Source organism: Mobula birostris, chromosome 22, assembly GCF_030028105.1.
Source record: "Mobula birostris isolate sMobBir1 chromosome 22, sMobBir1.hap1, whole genome shotgun sequence".
Classification (NCBI taxonomy): Eukaryota; Metazoa; Chordata; class Chondrichthyes; order Myliobatiformes; family Myliobatidae; genus Mobula; species Mobula birostris.
This window is the reverse complement of record NC_092391.1, coordinates 43261420-43283262: the sequence shown is the minus strand read 5'-3', so window position 1 is coordinate 43283262 and position 21843 is coordinate 43261420. Positions and strand designations below refer to the sequence as shown.

At 43.3% G+C, this 21843-nt stretch overlaps 2 protein-coding genes across 3 annotated transcripts in view; one reads left to right on the top strand and one right to left on the bottom strand.

The window, feature by feature from the left end:
* Positions 1–10340, bottom strand: part of LOC140186157 (RING finger protein 224-like) — a 48332-nt gene extending 37992 nt beyond the window's left edge. The window contains exon 1 of one of the 2 annotated variants that reach the window (XM_072240078.1): positions 10287–10340. The gene's annotated coding sequence lies outside the window, so the exon portion shown is untranslated. Of the gene's footprint in view, positions 1–6200; positions 7062–10286 lie in introns of those variants that run through there. The other variant, XM_072240077.1, reaches the window with a different exon arrangement.
* LOC140186436 (uncharacterized) overlaps positions 1–21843 on the top strand; it is a 258955-nt gene that overhangs the window by 127772 nt on the left and 109340 nt on the right. The window lies entirely within an intron of this gene.

Sequence of the window (21843 nt, the reverse complement as noted above, 5' to 3'; positions counted from 1 at the left end):
CAGAATTCAGCCTGCTAGTACCACGGACTTTATTCTGCTGTTCAGCTCACAAACAACATACTTGGAAAAAGACAATGCAGGCTTCCAGTCTGCAGGGACAGCAAACCAGGGCAGCAGGTTATGCTGGTCTCTCTCAAATCCAGTGTCCTGTTTTCATCCCGTCCTGTCTGTGTGGAGTTTGTATCACCTTCCTGTGATTGAATGGGTTTCTCCTGGGTTTGAGGACTGAATGTTGAGGGAAGCTAACCAGTAATGAGGTGAGAGTGAGGGGTGAGACTGGGCCGAGATGAGGTGGGAAATGATTTGCAGATGGAGCCAGGTGGGTGGTAAGTGGAAATGAATGAAGGAAACAAGAAGCAAGCAGATGGAGACAGATTGTGAGAACAGGAGGTGGAAGGTAGGGACAGAGTCCGGAAGGTGATAGGTGGAATCAGATGATGGAGGAAATGGGAAGGGTAGCCAAGGGAGAAGAAATCCAGGTGGATTAGTTTCTTCCAGTATCCTGTTCTTTTGTTGGTGGGGTATTTGGCCAAAGTAACATGCTCCCAATGTGTGAGTGAACAGAGGGAGCATCAAGTGTGAGACAATGAGCATATAAGGAAGAATAAGATACAGGGATATAAGCAAGGGAATGGAACTGATAGCTGAGAATTGGCAGAGATTTGATGGGAAGAATGGCTTCCTATGAAAAATTAATGAGAATATGACCCTGAGCTTCCAAGTTGCCTGTCACTTGAATTCCCCATCCATTCCCAGTCTGACCTATCAGTCTGTAGTCTCCTTCGCTGTTCCAATGAGGCACAATGTAAGCTTGAAAAACAGCACCTCCTCTTCTATCTGGGCATGGGAGTCTTCAGGACTCGGTTTAGTAATTTCAGGTAGCTGGATTTTTCAGAACTGACCAATGTTGCTGTAAGTTATCCATTCTTATCTTCAAAAATTCTTAGAAGCATTAAAGGAATGTTTGTTGGCAATGAGCTGTTCACATGCATTGTTCAAAAATCAGTGGCAGCCAATGCAGCAGTAACTTTAAAAGGAAAATGTGGCATGAAAATTGCTGGACCATGGGGGAAGTAGTCAGGATTGTGGCACCAATTGAATTACCTTGTTAAATAGCCAGCACAAGCATGCATGTCCCCTCGTTCTATGCCTGAGTTGATAGAATTCCCTCATTAGTTCACCAAATAAAAAAATTGACTAAATATATATTCTTTTTAAACATATACTATGGTTTTATGTAATGTCCTCACAGCCAATATGTGCACATGTGTTTTTAAAATTTATCCTTACATTTTTCCTTGTTATTTAATTGATGGAATGTTGCACCAATGGAGATGACAACAACATGATGTCACGGTAAATGGAAAATCACAAACGAGGAAATTCCCACAGTGCCCTAGTTAATGTTTATCCCTCAATCAATGTGATTGAATCAAATTATCTGGTTACTCATCCTGTTGTTCATAAGACAATAAATTCTGACAAGAAATCAGAAAATGCTGCAAGTACCTAGCCTACCAATAAGCATCTACCAAAACAAAGTCATTAGCCCTCAATGAACTTACAAGCTCTCACAGCACGCTGGAGGAACTCAGCAGGTCGGGCAGCATCCGTGGAAATGATCAGTCAACGTTTCGGGCTGGAACCCTTCGCCGGAAACTTTGATCGTTTCCACGGATGCTGCCTGACCTGCTGAGTTCCTCCAGCGTGTTGCTTTGACCCCAGCATCTGCAGAGTATTTTGTGTTAACTTACAAGCTCTGTCTATTCCTATGTGATAACTAAAACTGTCAGAAACAATAGTTCACCAGTTAAATTATATTTTGCTCTGTGGTAGTGGATGGACCCAGACCTGCTAGAAGTGTTGAGTATTATGTTTTTGCTGCCAGCATGTCAGAATCCAAAAGGGCATCATCACCTTTATCTACCAGCAGAAGAAAGAGAGGGAAGAGATTGAAAATAATGAATCTACCCAGTCAAGACTGGCATCATACCTGGGCAAGAGTATACTTAACTCAATTGGCAATGGCATTTAATGAATTTTCTTCTGATTTCTGATCTTTTCCTTTCTGCCACTACTTGTGCTGTTCCAGGGACATGATCATTTATTATGGGACAGAAGATGAATTAAATGCTGATCTTTCAGGGAGGGAATCCATAATTGGATATAACAACTTTACACAGGTATCAGTAGTCCAAGTTAACAGGTGAGAAATGGAAAGATTTTCAAGTCAGATAATACTTCCCACTCTCCGGTCTTGTCTGTGTTGCAGCAAGCATTTTGCTGAATCCGTTAGGAAAGACATGAATGCACAAGGTGTGAAGTTTCCAACAAGTGAAGGCATTTCTGTCAAAGCCTCCCTATACAAGGCAATATTGCTGTCTTCTGCCTGGACCAGCATCTGTGACCCTCAAGGAATTAAAGTAATTTCATCAGAAGCAACTGAACCAACCAGTCATCTGTTCCTTTCCATCAGGTCTGATCACCTATGGATGCTGGAAGCTGAGTGCACACCAGGAATAGGCTCGTGAGTAACCCCAGTGAAAATGTTAAGAATGTGGGCTCAGCACTCCTCCTCAATGGCAAGCAAGAACCTGATCAGATGCACTTGGTATTCATACATATAGGGCACACATAGTCCATACCCCTCTCAAACTTCCATTTCATCTGGAGATCCAAAACAGATCATGAGTATCGGGACATGTAAAGATCTCTAGGGAAAAAGGGGAAAGACATGTATCCAACAAATCCCTTATCCTGATGGCCACTTCCGTGTGTAGCTATAGAGCCGAGGTATGCAAACACCCAAGTGTCACTATGTGCCCCCCTCTCTCTCACTCAGCTGAACCATCATACCTTTCTTACACCACTGCAACCCTACCATATACTCCCCTCAAACTGAGAAGGGTCATCCACCTCCAGTATACTGTATGTTTGCCAAGGTCAGGTAGGGGTCTTTGTTGAGGTTCTCCAGAGCAGCTGTGTAAAACAGGACTGCTCCAAGGGACGTGCATGGAGGCAAATCTTGACTGCTGCTGGAATACCATTAGCTTTTGTCTGCTGAAACTTTGTTATCTTTCCTGGATATGCTGGAGCCTATGCTGAGAGATGCATTGAAGCACAATGCAGTCACTGTTTTGTTGGAAAAGACCATAGTTTGAGTCCTGCCACTATTGGACAGCAAAGGTCTGGACCCTGTGCACCAGCTTCAGAAACCCATCACTGATGCAATATTAATGACATAGGCATATTGTAGGTGAATGTACTGAACTGCTTGATGCTGCAAATGAAGCTAATGACACACTGCATATACACAATATTTTCTGAAAAAGATTACATGAAGGAACTTTCCACTCAAACATTTCCATGTCTCCAGCAGCTGCACTTACTGGCCAGCTAAAACTGCCTGATCATTTCTTGGTAATTCTTTGGTGTCAAGCCCTAATGGCAGATAGGGTTTGAATCTCTTCATTTTTATGGACATAGGGGTGACCTCATTGAAACCTATTGAATGTTGAAAGGCCTTGATAGAGAGGATGTTTCTTACAGTGGGGGAGTCCAAGAGCCTCAGAATAGAGGGGCATCCTTTAAAAAAAAAAATCCTCCTTTTCTCCTTTTTAAAGCCAGAGAATGGTGAATCTATGGAACTCATTGCCACAGGTGCCTGTGGAGGCAAAGTCATTGGGTATATTGATAGATATACTATCAATTGATAGATTCTTGATTGGTCAGGGAATGAAGGGATATAGGGAGAAGGCAGGAGATTGCGACTGAAAGGGAAAATGAATCAGCCAAGATGAAATTGCAGAGGAGACTCAATGGGCCAAATGGCCTAATTCTGCTCCTGTATCCACAAAATAATCTGCAGATGCTGGGATCAAAGCAACACAAACAATACGCTGGAGGAACTCAGCAGGTTGGGCAGCATCAGTGGAAACGATGAGTTGGCGTTTCTACTGATGCTGCCTGACCTGCTGAGTTCCTCCAGCGTACTGTGAGTGTTGCTCTGCTCCTGTATCTTATGGTCTTAAACTACTGCACCAAAAAATACTGATTTCAAAGAAATGACTGATTAACCTTTGTTGGAATTACATTCTATATGGCATTTTATGTTAAGTACATGATTTTATAAAAAAGTATCAATCCTATCAGTAGCCTATGGAACAATTTTTTTGTAGCTCAGAAAAACTCAGACTGCAGACCACAGTAACTACTTGAATGTGCACATTTTATTTTACAGTATTAACAGGTTAGTTGCATTAAAACTAAAGTTAATTAATTTGCTTTTTTTTTTTTAAGTATTTCAAAAATTCTGACAAAAGCAAAATTACAGTACTCAGAAACTGAACCAACAAAAAAAAGTGAAAATAATTCAGGCACTGTGTCTCGTCTCCCAAGTTAAGTCGCTGTGAAAGATAGATTCCGGAAACTTGGGCACCTCACACAAGCTGATACTTCAGTGCAGTCCTCAGGGCCTCTTGGCTTTTAGGTGAGGTGCAGTATTGAGAGACATCTGTACTGTGGGGAGTACTGTTTGTCAGATTGTGATAATCCAAGGGGTCAAATGAGATGATAAATTTAATGCATCATTACCTTCCCAGACAGATGCAATGGAATCTCACAGTGCTGTTCAAAGTAGGGGATTCACCCAAAGACTTAGCTGATATTTTGCCCAAAACCAACTTCAGGGAAACTTTTTTTTCCCAGTATTGTCATATTGCTGTTTCAGTGGAAGCTTGTTGCCTCATGCCATGCAACAGTAACAGGCCACAGGTTCTTAGTGGGGAGCGCCATAGTAGTATAGTGGTTAGTGCAACACGATTACAGCTCAGGGTGTCAGAGTTCAAGCCCGGAGTCTCTAAGTCCTCCCTGTGGAATGCATGGGTTCTCTCCACAGTCCTGAGACTACTGGGTAGGTTAAATGGTCATTGCAAATTGGCCTGTGATTAGGTCAGGGTTGAAGCGCGGTTGTCAGGGATTGCTGAGCAGAGCAGAGCAGCTCAAAGGGCTGGTAGGGCGTATTCCACACAGCAACTCCAAATCAAAATAAAATAAAAAGGCTAGATTAATTCTTAGTTTGCACTCTATGGATGCAAGTCCTTCCTCTAAATCTGGACAAAGTTTGGCAAATTAAGAGACTTTATTAGCATACAAAGGGAGCAGTACAAATCAAGCTGAAAGTCAGTAGTGATCTGCTTGAAAGGTGGAGAGCCCCACTCCACTTCCAACACCTCTCCCCCTAAATATCAGTTATCACAGACTTAATTTTCATTCTTAACCACCCCCCCCCCCCATTTCAGAATGATTCACATTGTGCATATGTTATTCTGGTTGTTCCTGCCACTCCTTCATTCTCAAAATTCCTTACGCATTTTCCCAACAAAGGCTATTTTAACTCATTGACTCTATGCTGACAGTCACATCCATCCCATTTCACTCCCCCCCCTCCCCCAGTTTCCCTAAATTGTTCTTCCAACCACATCACTTTTCTCTCCCCCACCCTCCTCTTAATGCTGAGCCAAGACTCGCCAGCGGCACCATCTTGTGTCTGATCTAAGCAGATAAGGCGCACGACGGAGCTGCAGTTCAAGGAGCTCACCTTCACTTACACAAACCACCTTGGACAGGGGTCAGTATAGGATGCTGGGATCTTCACTGCCAGGTTCAGGGGCTTTTGTAGCAACTTCTCAGCTTCTGCGGTGAGAAGCCGGTCATCGCCTGCTTCCTAATGAACGAGGCTGGAGTTTGGGAGGGGGCGGTCTGATCTAGGTGGTTAGATTGAATAGGCTGACAAATCCGAAGGTTCTCTGACCAGAAACTCATAGCCCGAGTTTACAATTCTGTTATAATCTTAAAACAGCGGTTCCGTTACAGAAATAGGACCATAATTGTCAAGTCTCACATTCATTATTATGAGCATGGATTGGGCAGTTACAACAAACCGATCAATTCAGACTATTTGATCGGAACACACATGCCACCTTATGGGTGTCGGCAACTCCAACACCGACAGGGAAGTAGTCATCAGAGGCGACTTCTCTTAAAACCGGGCCAAGAGCCAACTTAAACTCGATGGGCCAAATGGCCTCACTCCGCGCTATTGAAAATGAGACAAGGGTGAACGGCGCGCCAATGCTTGCAGAAAACGGTTGTACACAGCACAACGTAAGATTAAGACGAAGGGCGCCATCTTTACTCACAGTGCTATTGGCACCATAAACACCATGGTTCAAAGTTTAACAGGCATAAGACGACCATCTTCGAAGAGCAGCGTGTAGACGGGTTTAATGGGGCCGGTTAGTCTGTGCAGTTGGGTAAAGTTGAGAACGGCGGGGCAGGGAATGTCCGAGGCAAGCACCCGCCGCTTCATCCCGACCTCGTTGTGCCCCGTTTCAACTACTGTACACTGGCCGCAACCACTCCCTTGCCCCATCAATTCAACATGACCTGTAGCCTCGACCTCTTCTGGCCGAAGCTGCGAATCGGGTTCCGAAGGGAGGCAGCGCCGAGCCGCTCAGGAGATGAGGCAGTGTCGGAAGCAGGAACAGCATCCGCCGCGCCGACAGCACGCCAGCGGGCACCGGCCGGAGTCCTCCTCTTCCACCACCTGCGTGGAGCCGTCCGCCGAGCGGTAGATGGAACCGTAGGGGTTGGCGACTGACACCGGCCGCGCCTTCGTCGCAGCCCCGTTCTGCTGGCTGGGAACTTTCTCCTTCAGTTCGCTGTTGGTGGTCAACCCAGAGTCAGCGTCGTATTCAAACCCCTCGTTGGAAAAGTAAGGCTTGACCGAGAGGTTTACGTCTGAGTAAGGGTTCTGCACGCTCATAGCTCCGGCAGTCCCTGAGGGAAGATATTAGTCGGTGCCCACGGCCATCTGAGTCGTCCGATCAAGATATCATTTACTGTGGCCCAGCCACCTGTTCTAGTTTTGACTTATCTTCTTGCTGTAAGTGACACGCACGATAGCAAGATCTCAATACCACACACATCCACTGAAATAGCCAAATTATTTCCAGGTGTTATACAAACTTTTAGGAGTGCTGGACACGCCCATTGGTGCCTGCCCTTCGTTCCCACACGACTGAGTCAGTAGCAGGAATTTGTATTAAAGGTGAAGTGAGACTGGATTTGTCCCAGGTGCCGTCCACGGCGCGCCCAGCCCTATCTCATAAACTCCAGTAGTACTAACACCGGGTGCAGCTGTCAGTCTGTATTCCTACCTTTACCTGGGGAGAAATTAGTAGAGAGAGGGGGTGTAATTTGCACTTTGGGTCAGATTAACTCAGGTAAGAAAAGTAATGTATGGAGCATATACACCTGCGCACACCTGTTGATCCTGTTCCCTTAATGTAAATACAAAGCTCTTCACTGCCCTCTCAGGCGTTAGACCCCCAGATGCACAACTGGGATTTGTTCCTGGTTGGGGTTTGACTTAAAACTTGGTCTCTACGGCATTGGGTGAAATTTGACGTCGGCAACATCAGCTTTGTACAGGGGTTTATTCTGATTTCTGGTGTGGAAAGGAAAGGGTTCACCAATCGCTGATCTCCTACAGTGCAACAGTTTTGTTGTAGCAGATGCAGCAGCCGATTCAAGCGCACAAGTTCCTCTAAACAGCAATTTGATGAACTCCACCTAATTTGTTTATTTGTGATGATAATTGAGAATAAATATTGTCCACCTTAGCACCTCTGTGGAGTTGAAACTAAACTACGAAATGTGCAAGAATGGTAGATTTCACAGCTGACTCCATATTTAACACTTCTATTTGCCAGCAAATGCCAAGAATCTATTAACACATCCAATGCAGTCTATTATGCACCATCTACCTTCAATGCAACAAACCCTCCAAGTTCTTGGTCTTTATTTAATGTTTATTTTATTAAGCGATACAGCGCAGAACAGGCCCTTGGCAACCCACCAATTAACCCTAGTCTAATCACAGGACCATTTACAATGACCAATTAACCTACTAACTGGTATGTCTTTGGACTGTGGGAGGAGAGTAGAGCACCCAGAGATGTCCCTTGCTGTAATAGTGTTGTGCTAACTGCTACACTACCATGCCTCTGCCCCCCACCCCCCAGGACTGGTTCTACCGAGGGAAGGAATGGGAGGAGCCTCTGTTTGCTTAAAGTGGTTCCTGATGCTGATGGTGAGTGGGCCCCTTCATCTTGATTTGGTTAAAAGATTATTCTCACTCTGACCCATCCACTGAAGTTTCTTGCCCTCCACTCATTCCATTATGGACTCTGGTTCCCCCCCCCCCGACAAAGATCCTCCTCCTATCACCACTCCATTAACCTCCCTTGTCTTCACTTGAATCCCATCTTCCTGAATCAGCCTTTCGAATCAAGGGTGCAGTTGACTGGATCTGAGTGGAGTGTTAAGCAGATGGGAAACAGAACGTCTCAGCCTGAATGAATGAGCCTCAGATATGAGTCAAGTCCAGGAAGGGCTGGGAGAGGCTAGAGAGAAGTCATTGGCTATATTTAAGAGGGAATTAGATATGGCCCTTGTTGCTAAAGGGATCAGGGGTATGGAGAGAAGGCAGGTACAGGGTTCTGAGTTGGATGATCAGCCATGATCGTACTGAATGGCAGTGCAGGCTCGAAGGGCCGAATGGCCTACTCCACCTTTTTTCGATGTTTCTATGAAGTCCTGTTGGCTCTTAGTGACAGGGTCAAATTAACCTTCACTAAAGGCTGAACCAGGAGCTTGTGAGTTTGGGCAGTATCAGATAACTTGCTGGTCCCTGTGAGATCCCTGATCGATCTATTGCGTAACTCAGTCGCACAGTGGTGCAGCTAGTTAGAGTCAGTGCCCCTCAATGCCAGAGATTCAGGTTTAAATCTGTGTGAAATTTCCACTCTCGCCCTGTGATCATGTGGTCCAATTTCCTCCCACATCTCAAAGATGTGCTCGTTGGTTGGTTAGTTGGCCACTGTAGATGGGTGGGAGAATCTGGGAAGAATTGATAAGAATATGGGGAGATCTTTTTAAAAATGGATTAATGTAGGAATAGTAGAAATTGATGGCCAATGCAGATCCTGTGAGCCAAACGAACTGTTTTTGTGATCTGTTTCTCTGTGATAATGTGAGAAAACCATTAACTCACATCCTGGTCAGCTTGTAACAAATCCAATATGGACTCTTGCCAGTTTTAACCATATAATTAGTACAAGGCTTTTCAAGTTATGCCAGGGATCACGTTTCACTGATTGCAATGGAAATTTGTATTTACATCAAAGTTCAACTTAAAGTTTAATTATTATTCAACCATACATGAATATAGCCAAACGAAACAGCGTCCTCCAAGGCCAAGGTACAAAACACATTACCAACAGCACATGGAACATAGCACAAATAGTTATGAAGCAGAAAAACATATAGTCAAAAAATTATATATATATATCGCCCATCTCCAAGTGGCATGGCATGTAGATTGATGATAAGTTGTCCTGGACTAGCTTGCTCTTACACTGAGTGAACACCGGAGGGCAGCAGCAATGGGAGCGGTCAGCCCCCAAACCAGTACAGATTCCAGCACACCCAGAGGCCCCTGTTCTCTCCCACACTGCCACTGTCGTCTCCTTCCCTGGACAGCTGCAACAGGCAACCCTGCTGCATGAGGGCCTGGTCTTCGCCACATCCAAGGTCTCGCGAATGAACCAGTGAGCCAGACTTGCAATATTCTACATCGCCAATGTCCAACGTGGTCTTGTGGTCACAATAAAAACATCCAAGACAATCATTCGCACCACATTAACACAACAGCAGAATGCAAAAAGTCCAGCTCCATCACTATCAAGCGACTTGCTGATGTTAAAGTCCTGCAGTACTTGATGTTCCTAGTGTCCATCAGTGTCTTGTGATTGTAAAAAAGATGTAAAACATGAACTATGGATTGGGCCTGTAGTGGCAGCTGCATCTGAATGCACTGCCATCGTACCAGAACAGACTACATTAGTGTTTCTCTGTTTCAGTTCCACTCCAATTTGCCTATTGGCACAACAAGTTCGTGGCAGATGCCAATTCACTGGCTGATCACTCAGCCCTGGAACATCTGGACAGCAAAGATGCATACATTAGGATGCTCTTTATCAACTACAGCTCGGCATTCAGTACTTTCATCCCCTCAAAACTAACTAATAAGCTTCAAGACCGTGGTCTCAATACCTCCTTATGCAATTGGATCCTGTATTTCCCAGTCAGTTTGGATTGGCAACAACATCTTTTCTATCAGCATAGGTGCACCACAAGGCTTCGCCACCTGCTCTACTCACTTTATACTTACGACTGTGTAGCTAAGGACAGCTCTAATGCCATACAGTGCTGATGACACCACCGTTGTTGGTCAAATCAGCTTATAGAAGGGAGATTGAAAATCTGGCTGAGTGTTGCCAGAACAACCTCTCACTTAACGACAACAAGGCAAAGGAGCTGATTATTAACTTCAAGAGGAGGAAACCAGAGGTACGTGAGCCAGTCCTCATCAGGGAATCAAAGGTGGAGAGAGCCAGCAACTTTAAATCCCTTGATGTTATGATTTCAAAGGACCGGTTCTGGGCCTACCACATAACTGCAATTATGAAGAAAGCACAGTGGTGCCTCTACTTGCTTAGAAGTTTGTGAAGATTAGGCATGACATTTTATAACGACACATTTTTTATAGGTGTGTGGTGGAGAGTATATTGGGATGTTTGCAACACAGTTAGGTATGGAAACACCAATGCCCTTGAATAGAAAACCTACAAGACAGTAATGGATAAGGCCCAGTCCATCACAGGTAAAGCCCTCCCATCCATTGAGCACATCTACACAGAACACTATTTTAGGAAAGCAGCATCCATCATCAGGGACCTCCCCACCACCCAGGACATGCTGTCTTCTCACTGTTGCCAGCAGAAAGAAGGCATAAGAGCCTCAGGACTCACACCACCAGGTTCAGGAACAATTATTACTTCTCAACCATCAGACCCTTGAACCAGTGGGGATAATTTCATTCAACTTCACTTGCCCCATCACTGAACTGTTCCCTCAATCTATGGACTCACTTTCAAGGACTTCTCATCTGATATTCTTGAAAATTACTGATTATTTATTTATTTATTTATATTCACATTCTCTCTTCTTATTTGCACAATTTGTTGTCTTTTGCACATTGGTTGTTTGTCCATCCTGTTGGATGTGGTCTCCCGTTGATTCTATTATAGCTCTTAGATTTACTGAGTATGCCCACAAGAAAACGAATCTCAAGGTTGTATACTGTGACATATGTACTTCAGTAATAAATTTGCTTTGAACTTTGAGTGACTTACAATTTTTTAAACTACAAGATTGTCTGACTCTTGTAAGTAAGCACAAGATATAGGCAGATAGCAGCGTTATGGGGGTGTTGTGATTTGTCAAGGTATTTGGTCAAATTTAGGCCCTGTCCATCATCTCACACCGATACCACAGCACTACCTGAAGACAAGCAGCGGAGTACTCCCCAGTCAATATTTATTCTTCAGTCTACATAAGCTCTGCAGATTACTTAGTTGTTACCACATTGCTTTTTCTATTTTAATTTTACTTATATTTATAATTTTACTTATTTTGTTTAGAGCTACAGCACAGAACAGGCTCTTCCAGCTCACTGAGCCACCTCATCCAGCAACGCACCTATTTAATCCTAGCCTAATCACAGGACAAATTACAATGACCAATTAACCTACCAACCGGTACGTCTTTGGACTGTGGGAGGAAACCAGAGCACCCGGAGGAAACCCACCTGTTCACCGGGAGAACATACAAACCCCTTGCACACAGCACTAGAATTAAACTCCGAAGTCTGACACCCCAGGCCATAATAGCATCTTGCCAACCACTATGCTACCACGACACCCCCAATTTGCTGCCATATTTAAATCCAGGACAACTATATCTACCCTTCAGAAACAGTTGGTTGAACGTGAAGATTTTTTTTGGATATTGTAAAAACATGCCTGGAATTGTAAAACATGCAAGTATTCCCTTCAACTTAAAGAAACTTGCAACAATGAAGATTAGCACTGAGTCGCATCATGAAAAGGGCAGGAGAGCATCAGGGACTTGAAACAATCTATCCAAGACATTTTCTGGGACCGATAGAACAACTGGTCATTTTCTTTGTCTTGTGCAATAAACTGATCAGGGCTTCCTCTTGGTCATGATAACCTGACCATAACTCTGAGATATAATACGTTACTAGAGAGTCTATCTAGTAAACTTATTATATGTGTCTTCCTTGCAGCTGCCATACCAAATGATCATTTACCTGCACTGCACTCTTCCGGTAGTTTTTGCAATTTAATCTGTATTGATATTGTTTTACCTCATTCTAGCTCAGTATACTGTGTAATGATTTGATTTGTATGAGCAGTATGCAAGACAACTCTGCTCGCTCTTCCACAATGTTCACTCCTCCTTCATGGCACTGAGGCTGTGTGACTGCTCCGGCTGCCACGCACTTCGTGTCAGTGAGATTTGTCGCGATTTCCTCCGCTGTGTGATGAACGGAGACCGAAGCTATGGGCCTAATCCGGCTGCTACAGGCGCTGGGTCTATGAACTCAGTTAGGTTCAGAATGCTGTTGCTTGCTTTCATTGTTTTCATGATTTGTGTTTTTTTTTCTCTTTCTCTGTGCATTCGGTGTTGGTCTTTTTTAACTGGGTTCTTTCGGGTTTTTTATTCTGTGGCTGCCTTTAAGCAGGTGAATCTCAAAGTTGTATAATTTATACATTCTTTGACACTAAGTGTACTTTGAAACCTTTGAATCCAGTACCAATGTACTAGTGCCAATGTAATCAGGTAGCTTTTAGTTTATTAAGGAAAAGAGTATTTGAAAATCAAGACCTTAAATGATGATCCTTGCCTGAGACCTGGACTACATACAGAAGGTATCTCAGGCACTTGAAAAATGCCACCAACACTATCTCCACACAGTCTTCCAAATTTGCAGGTAGGGTAAGTGAACCAACATCAGTCTGTGCTCACAGGTTATGGCAGCACCCATTCAGGTGCTTTGAGCAGGCCTTATCATTACCAAGACAATGACAGGGCTTGGAATAGACAATCCTGAAGCAGACACTGTATGTTAAGCTATGTCATGGGAAGAGGTTATCATGCATACAGAGAAAAATGTTCAAGGATGAGCTCATGGCCTCTTTGAAGAAATACAGTGGCTCTACTGACTTCTTGGGAATCTCTGGCCTAGAGTGGAGAAGGAGACTTGGATGGTATTGAAGACCCTGAGGCCAAGTGTGGTACCTCCCGCTCCATCTGTGGAAGACTCTGCAGTTTCCACATTGGCCTGATTGTCCACTTCAGAGCATGCAAAATTGGAATGATAATGTTATCCCTGATTCCAAGGCACCGCCAAGAAAGAAGAATCAATACATGTCAGTGTGAAGCAGTCATTAATCTGCCGCGTGTTGCTTGCAGCATTGCCAGAGGTCACTCTATGAAGAATTAAGCTCAGGAGACCAGTTTGCTTGCATTAAGCAAGGAACTCATGATTCTAATGTGGCCTCGGAGGCAGCAGTATTGTTTAATAGATGGAGTAGTGGACGACATATGTGGAGCTGGGGCATCTTCCAGTATTTCCAGTGGATCTCTGGTATTGTTAATGAAGGGCAAGAGGGTCATTCAGTTTATTTAAAGAAAATTTTTTGTTCATTCCTGGAATTTAGACTGCTGTTTATTGTCCATCCCTAATTGCCTTTGAATTGACTAGCTTGAGAGGTTATTTCAGAGTGCATTTGAGGATCAGTCACGTACACAACTATGTCTCTAGGCCCACAGTAGGCCAATCGAACAAAGGACAGTAGATTTCCTTTCCTGAAGAACTTAAGTGAAGCAGATGGGTTTTTAAGAAAGAACTGGAACAGGAGTGGGCACCTGAGACCTCTTCCATCAGCTCTGTGGGGTAGAGAATTCCAAAGACATAACCTTCTCAGTGAAGAGCATCCTCCTCACTGTCTAAAATGGGTGAGCTGTGCCGCCGCTGGGCAACTCCACAAGGGGAAATTTCCACTCAGCCCTTAACTTGTCAAGACTCCTTAAGAACCTTACACTTTTCAGCCCTACTAGATATTACTTAATTCCAAATTGTTTAAATATTTAAACTTAAATTCCACAGTTCCCTGATGGATGTGAACCCATTTTTCTGTATTGTTAAACCAGGCTTCAGCCTACTGCTCTATGGGACCATGGGCTCGGTCATTTTGATGCTCTCTGTGATCTAGCTTGATATAATTTGCTGGCGATTGGCAGCTAGTAGGTGTAGTAGGACACTTTGTCTTGCTTTGTAGAGTTTGATTGTTGCTTGGGCGTGGCCTGGTTCATATTGACACTTGCTGGAGCAAGGAATGGTTCAGTTTGATGTGAACTTTCACTGGGGTGTGGCTTGTGTTTTGCCTTCTTGTTTTCATGGGTACACCACCGGTTGTCATGCAGCTGATAAAATCAAGCACTATTGTTGGGGGAGGGGTCAGATGATTAAACAAGGAAAATGCCGAGCAGCTTAGAAATCAATTTAAGCAGGTGGTTATGAATTTTTTAACCAACTCTGGAAGCAATTAATTGAAAGCTTACTAAGCCTAGAATGGGTGGATTCACTTCAGAGAAAGGTTGGACAGGTGAGGTTGAATCCTTTACAATGTGGCTTTACAATGAGTACACTGTGGCTTGAATTAAAACCAAATGGGGTGTTGACTGAGTAGATGTGAAGAAAATGTTTCCTATGGAAAGATGTAAAATTAGGGGTCTCTATTTAAAAATTAAAGGTCATTGGTTTCAGATAGAGATGAGACAAGATTTTATTTCTCAGCAGGTTATGTTGTTTGAACTTTCTTTTCCAAAAGGTGGTAGAAGTCTTTGAATATTGTTAAGGCTGGATAGATAGATTCTTGATAGATTTGTGAAAAATTACAGCAGGCATATAGGTTTTCAGAGTTGAGGTTGCAGTTAGATCAGCTATGATCTTATAAAGTAGTGGAGTAGCCTTGAGAGGCAAACTCCTGCTCCTAATTCGTAGGTTTGTATATATGTGTGTTATGTTAAAAGCTGAATACAGGGCAATTCTTCCTCAGCTTCAGCTGGGCCTCGTCTCTGTCCTGGCTTCCACCTCAGGTCCAACCACAGAAGCACATGCTAAGTTTTATCATTCTGCTGTGGAGATTGTGTGGTGTTTGCATCGTGACCATAACACTACAAAGGTCTGTGCTGTGTGCAGTTAAATGTCGTGCATTGTGCCTTGGTAGATATGTCTTTGACCTCCCTCTCACCTTGCTTAAACACGTCATGTTTACAGCCAACAATGTAAGTAAGAAACTTATTTCCAAAGTCACCAGGGTGGTATACCAAGGTAAACAAGTAAATATCTACTGTTTAAACTATGACAATCTGATTTATATCAATAACATCAATGGAGCCAACAGTATTATGAACTATGTTATCTAGGGTTTGGTACAAGAACCACTTCATATATATTAATGACTTGGACTTCAGGGTGTAAGCAGCATCATTTTCATGTTTGCAATTGGCTCAGAACTTGTAACCATTAGAGGATAATGGTAGACTTCAAAAATTCAAGTTTGTCTGTGGAACAATGGGTAGCAGATGATATTTAGTGCTGAACATTATGACGTACTACATTCTGAAAGGAGAAACAGAGGGTGATTGTGAAAAGGAATCCTGAAAAAGCAGTTCCAAGTGAAGTTAGAGATGCACATCAGCTAAGGTTTGTAAGCCATTATTTCATACAGGGTGAAATATAACATCATAAATGGCCATGATACTTCATCCCCAATGGTCTAACCATCTTTTATTCACATTTTGAAAAAAGTAGAATAAAGCTGTAGCTGGGTGAATCCTTGCAGCATCTGGCCACCCTGTGATATCTGTCAAAAAGGCCAATGTCAGAACATCTTACAAGAGGGTAAGCCCTTAAAAGATGTCAGGCTCTGGTGGTGTACCTGGTAGGGTATTGAAAGCCTGTGTCAACCAACTGACTGATGTTCAAGAACATCTTTAACTCTCACTGCCGCGCTCAGAGGTTCCCACCATATCAACCATACCGGTGCCCAACAAGGGTAGGGTGAGCTGCCTCAACGACTGTTACCCAGTAGCATCCACATCTACTGTGATGAAGTGCTTTGAGAGGTTAGTCATGGCTAGAATTAACTCCTGCCTAAGCAAGGACCTACTCCTGCTACAATTTGCTTACCACCACAATAGGTCTACAGTGAAGCAATCTTTCTGGCTCAATGCCCAGCCGTAGATCACCTGGACGACAGCAATACTTACATCAGGCTGCTGCTTATTGATTACAGCTCAGTGATTAACACATCTCCTCAGTATTAAGCAACATGCTTCAAAACCTGGACCTCTGTACCTCCCTCTGCAACTGAATCCTTGACTTCCTCATCAAGAGACCACAGCCAGTGCAGATTGGAAATAACATCTCCTCCTCGCTGATGATCAACACAGGCGCTCCTCAAGAATCTGTGCTTAGTCTTCTCTCTCTCTCTCTCTCTCTCTCTCTCTCTCTCTCTCTCTCCGTCCATAATACAGCACAAACACCATCACTGAAACAACAGTTCTCAGCAGAATCTCACATAGTGATGAGGAGGCATACAGGAATGAGGTATATCGGCTGTTTAGGTGGTGTCGCAACAACAACCTTGCCTTCAACATCAAATTCAGGAAACTGTAGACTTCAGGAAGGGGAAGTTCTTAGAGCACGCACCAGTCCTATCAATGGGTCAGCAGTGGAAAGGGTGAACAATTTCAAGTTCTTGGATGTCAAAATTTCTGAAGATTTTTCCTGAGCCCAGCATATTGATACAATTATAAAGCAGGTACACCAGTGGCTATATTTCATTAGGAGTTCAAGGAGATTTGGTATGTCAGAAAGAGCAGTAAATTTTGGAAGATGTATCACGAAGAGCATTTTAACTGGTTGCACGACCGACTGTTATGGAGGCACTAATGCACAGGATTGGGAAAAGCTGTAGAGGATTGTAAACCCAGCTAGCTCCATCATGGGCAGTAGCCTTCCCACTGTCAAGGACAGCTTCAAAAGGTGATGCATCAGAAAGGCACCATCCATCATTAGGGACCTCCACCACCCAGGACATGCACTACCATTAGCGGGGAGGTATGGGAGCCTGAAGACACATGTTCAAAGTTTTAGGAACAGCTCCTTCCCCTCAGATTTCTGAGCAGTCCATGAACCGATGAATATTATCTATCTATTTTGCTCTCTTTTTGCACTGTATTTTAATATATTTTTATTGTAACATAGCTTTTTGTGTATTGCACTGTACTGCTACAGCAGAACAAATTTCACGACTTACAGTATGTCAGTGATAATAATTCTGATTCTGAAAAGGGAATACAAGGGGACAGGAGTAGAGACATTTGCAGTACATACTCAGTGGCCTCTTTATTAGGTAAACCTATACACCTACTCATTAATACAAATATCTAATCAGCCAATCATGTGGCGGCAACTCAATGCATAAAAGCACACAGACATGGTCAGTAGGTTCAGTAGTTCAGAGCAAACATCAGAATGGGGAAGAAATGTGATCCGAGTGTCTTTGACTGTGGAATGATTGTTGGTGCCAGACAGGGTGGTTTGAGTATCACAGAGACTGCTGAACTCATGGCATTTTCACACACGTCTCTAGATTTCACAGAAAATGGTGTGAAAACCAAAAAAAAAAGACATCCAGTGAGCAGCAGTTCTGTGGGCATTGTGAGAGATCAGAGGAGAATGGCCAGACTGGTTCAAGCTGACAGGAACTCAAGTACCCGTGTGTTATACAGTGGTGTGCAGCAGTGATTCTCTGAATGCAAAACATGTCAAATCTTGCAGCGGATGGGCTACAGCAGCAGAAGACCATGCATATACAGAAATTCCACGTCTATGTGCATAGTTCATTGACAACGACAGGGCAGATTGAGAAAACTTAAAATGCACAACCTGGGCTTCATAAATGCAGACATAAAGCACAACAGCAAGAAAAATGATGAATTTTTATAAACCTCTGGTTTTGTCATTGCTGGAGTACTGTGTCCTTTTCTAGGCAGTGCACTTAGAAAAGATGTGATGGCGTTGGACTGGCTACAGAGCCTAGGCCAAGCAGAGTCAAGGTGGCAGGGCCCAGGCCTGAAAGTGAAGAACCAGCCGGTATTTGTCTGATTTAGGCGCTGGATCAGATTGGAAAGGTCGGAGTCGGGCCAAATTGAGGCAACAAGGCGGGGCCCAAGAGCGTATCGAGCAGCAGGGCCCAGGTCCGAAAGCAGGGAATGAGCCGAGGTTTGGTCGATTTAAGCACTGGGCCAGATTGAAAAGGTTGGGGTGTCAGGGCTAGAGGCAAGATGGGCCGGTGTTCAGTTTGCTCCTCAGTGAGGTTCACACGTCTCTACGCAGAACTGAGGCTGTGGCCTGCAACTAATGGGGTCCTGCACCGGCTGCGGTGATGACTGGCTTTGTGGCTGTGAACTCACTTTCGTGAACTTCTGTTCTGAATTTTAATTGCTTATTTTTTATTTTTTGCCAGATTTGGGGTTTTTTTTGGCTCATTAGGTGTTTATACTTTGATAATAAATGTACTTTGATCTTTGAAGATTTATTAGGACAATTCAGGGATGATGGATCCTAGCATTCTGGACAGACTGGAGAAGCTGGGGCTGTGGGGGTTGTGAGGGGAAATGGGATAAAACTGTAAATTCATGAATGATATAGGCAGAGCGGTTATAGAGAAACTTCCCGTTGGTGAATAAATGAAAATATTGTTGGGGGGGGCGGCGGTGAATGAAGGTGATTGATCAAGAAGCAAAAGCAACAAGAGGAAAGATGGTTGGGTTCTGGAATGCCCTCCAGGGGAATGCTGGACACAAATGAAGTTATAGCAGTTGAAGGGAACCGTGTCCATATCAGAGAGGCCATAATTTTCAGAGCAATGGAGGGAGGGAGGATGAAGGTAGGAAGTCATGGGATTGCTATTTTATAGAGTCAGTATGGAGTGAGCATGAAGAAAGGCCTTCCTTCAAGCTGTAACCATAGTGTGATACCGTGATGTGCTACTTACTAATAACCAACTATCTAATTTTCACCAACACATTTCTGCCTCAGGCCTCATTACAGTGCTGGTTGGAACTTGGATAAAATGGCTGATTTCCTGAAGTGAGATGAGAGTGACTTTGAGATTATATTTGACTGGTTGTAGCTGCGAGGGCTCTTACTAAAATTGAAGCCAATGAACAATAAGGGGGAAACTTTCCTTTAAAGTCAACATGAAGGAAGATGGTTTATTTTCACCTCAGTCCCAGGGTAGACAAATGGCAAAAGCTCAGGCATGTTCAGCTGGTTTGATCATGACCTTGAATTGGGGATGTTAGCTGATGATTATACAGAAGTAATAGACCAAGGACCTTCTGCTGGGCTGTAGAGAGGGAGTTTTGTTATCACCCTGTGGTTTTCAAAGGCATTACTATCTCTGAAACTGTACAACTAACATCTTTGCCACATCTAGATCAGCTACTCTACTGTGGTTAGGTATCACAAAGACTTCTCACTATCTACAAGTCTCCACTTGGCTCCTAGGTGAATACAGTCAAGAAGCTCAATGTCATTCAAGAAAAATCAGAACGTTTTTACTGGTATTTCTTCCCGCACACTTAACATTTTGTTCCTCCACTGTTCTTGCAGAGGACATTAACTACTCCAAGGCTTCGTCAGCAGCACCTCCCAACATCTGACCTCTGGCTCCAAGAAAGATAGACGCAGTAGATGCATGGGACCTCTGCCACCCCGCCCTTCCGTACCTACCCCTCCTTCCACACTTCTCTTCAAATCACATGCAATCCTGGCTTGGGAATATACTCTTTTCCTTGGTTAAGTGTATGCACTGGAATTCCCTTTGCAACCAGACTGCAGATACATCTTCACCGCATGGATTGTATCACTTTAAGGATGCAGTCATGATCACCTCATCAACAGCAACTGTTAAGTAATAAGTGCAACCTTTGTCAGCAAGACTCACATCCTGAGACCACATGTTTAAGCGGATACAGTCGATGTGTGAATTTTACAAAGCTGAAAATGTAACATGACAAAGGCTTGACTCTATTACAACCACTGCCTTAAAGATTCACTCAGTCAATGCACTCTCCACTGGCTGGAAACAGAGTGGAACAACTTCACTTGTTACAGTTGATGTTCTCCACTGTCGCACCGTGTGCATAGCCCCTGCTCACCAGAGTCACAAGGCTGCGCCTTCTTGTACAAACTCCCTTTGTTGTACAAACACGCTTATGGTGGTTTCTTTTTACAGCCCCATTCCACATCACGAAGGTGGTCTTCTCATGTACACATATTCCCTGCTACATACAGTATACACAAGCAGTCTGTATGCCCAGTACCTGATTGTTGTTGCACAAACCTGCCGTTCTTTAGTTAGAGTCGCTGTTCCAACGAAGTATAACCAGTATATCTTATAATACACTATACAGACAGAACAATGAGCGTACTCTAGCACACACCTCATATGTACTTGCTTTCCTGCACACACAGGCCTTAGTTCAGTGTTACCCAGGTAGAGTTTCCTAGCACATATAGCCACCATCATCAGCAGCAGCGGTACTTCTGTTTTATGTTACCAGGCTATAAATACAGATCTAGAGACATGGGTTCAAAATCCCACCATGGAAGTTAAGATATTTAAGTGTAAAAATGAATAATGTAATAAAATACTAATAGCAATAATGGTGACTTTGAAAATATCAGATCTTATCCATAAAAAAGCTGGTTCTATGATACACATCAGGAGAGGAATTCTGAGGCCCTAGGTCTGTATGTGACACGAACTCCATAGCAACATGGTTAACTGTTAACTGTCCCAGTGGTTTGTAAAGAATAGTTTCTTGCGCCGATTTCTGCAATTGCATGTTCAAACATGGAAAGCAGACAAGGATGAGAGGTCTGATGTATCTAATCTCTCACTTAATCTTGAGTGTCTTAAGATTTTCTTTACATAGCAGGTTCTATTTCTAGAAGTATTGTCTTCTGTATCTGAATTGAAAGCCTTTCAAGTTCTGAATTTGTGCATTTATTAAAGGGTACATTTCTTCAAACTAAAAACTCAGACAATTGGACATTAACTTGGAGCATTAATATTGTAGAGCTAATAAAGGCAGAATGAGCATTGGACTTGGCCAGACAGACTGCAGGTCATACAGACCTCCTCAGGGAAGAAGCTGTTTTCTTTTTCAGTGGGAAATGCAGCTTTTGTATAGCTCTGCTAGTGTAGTGGTTTTTGTTGTCTGTTTAATACATCAGTAATATTTGATTAATATTGTAAATATATTGTTTGATTAAGCATTCTTTGTTTAAATAATTAATTATGGTTATACTGTACGTACAAAGTACGTGAGTGGCATACGTCATCACGCCATCGCATCAAACGTGCGCACCTCACTTGAAGTAAAACTAAGTTAGATTTGCATTTCGGGCTCTCCATCTTTTCCTTTAAATTTTTTTTATGTTTTGGAGTTACAAACCATAACAGTGGAAATGAGGTATTTTTAAAATGAACCGAGATGACTACCTGCCAGATTGAAGCGCAGCAAGACATTCAAATTAAGAAGAAATCGAGCAGAATTCTCAAGTAAAAAAAGCATCGTAGCATGTGTCTCTTTAGAAAAGGAGACAGAGTTGATGGAGTTAAAGGAAATGCAGAAAATGGAAGAATTGACAGGCTCGTAAACAGTGAGTACTGGGTGATAGTAAACATAAAAAAAGAGAAG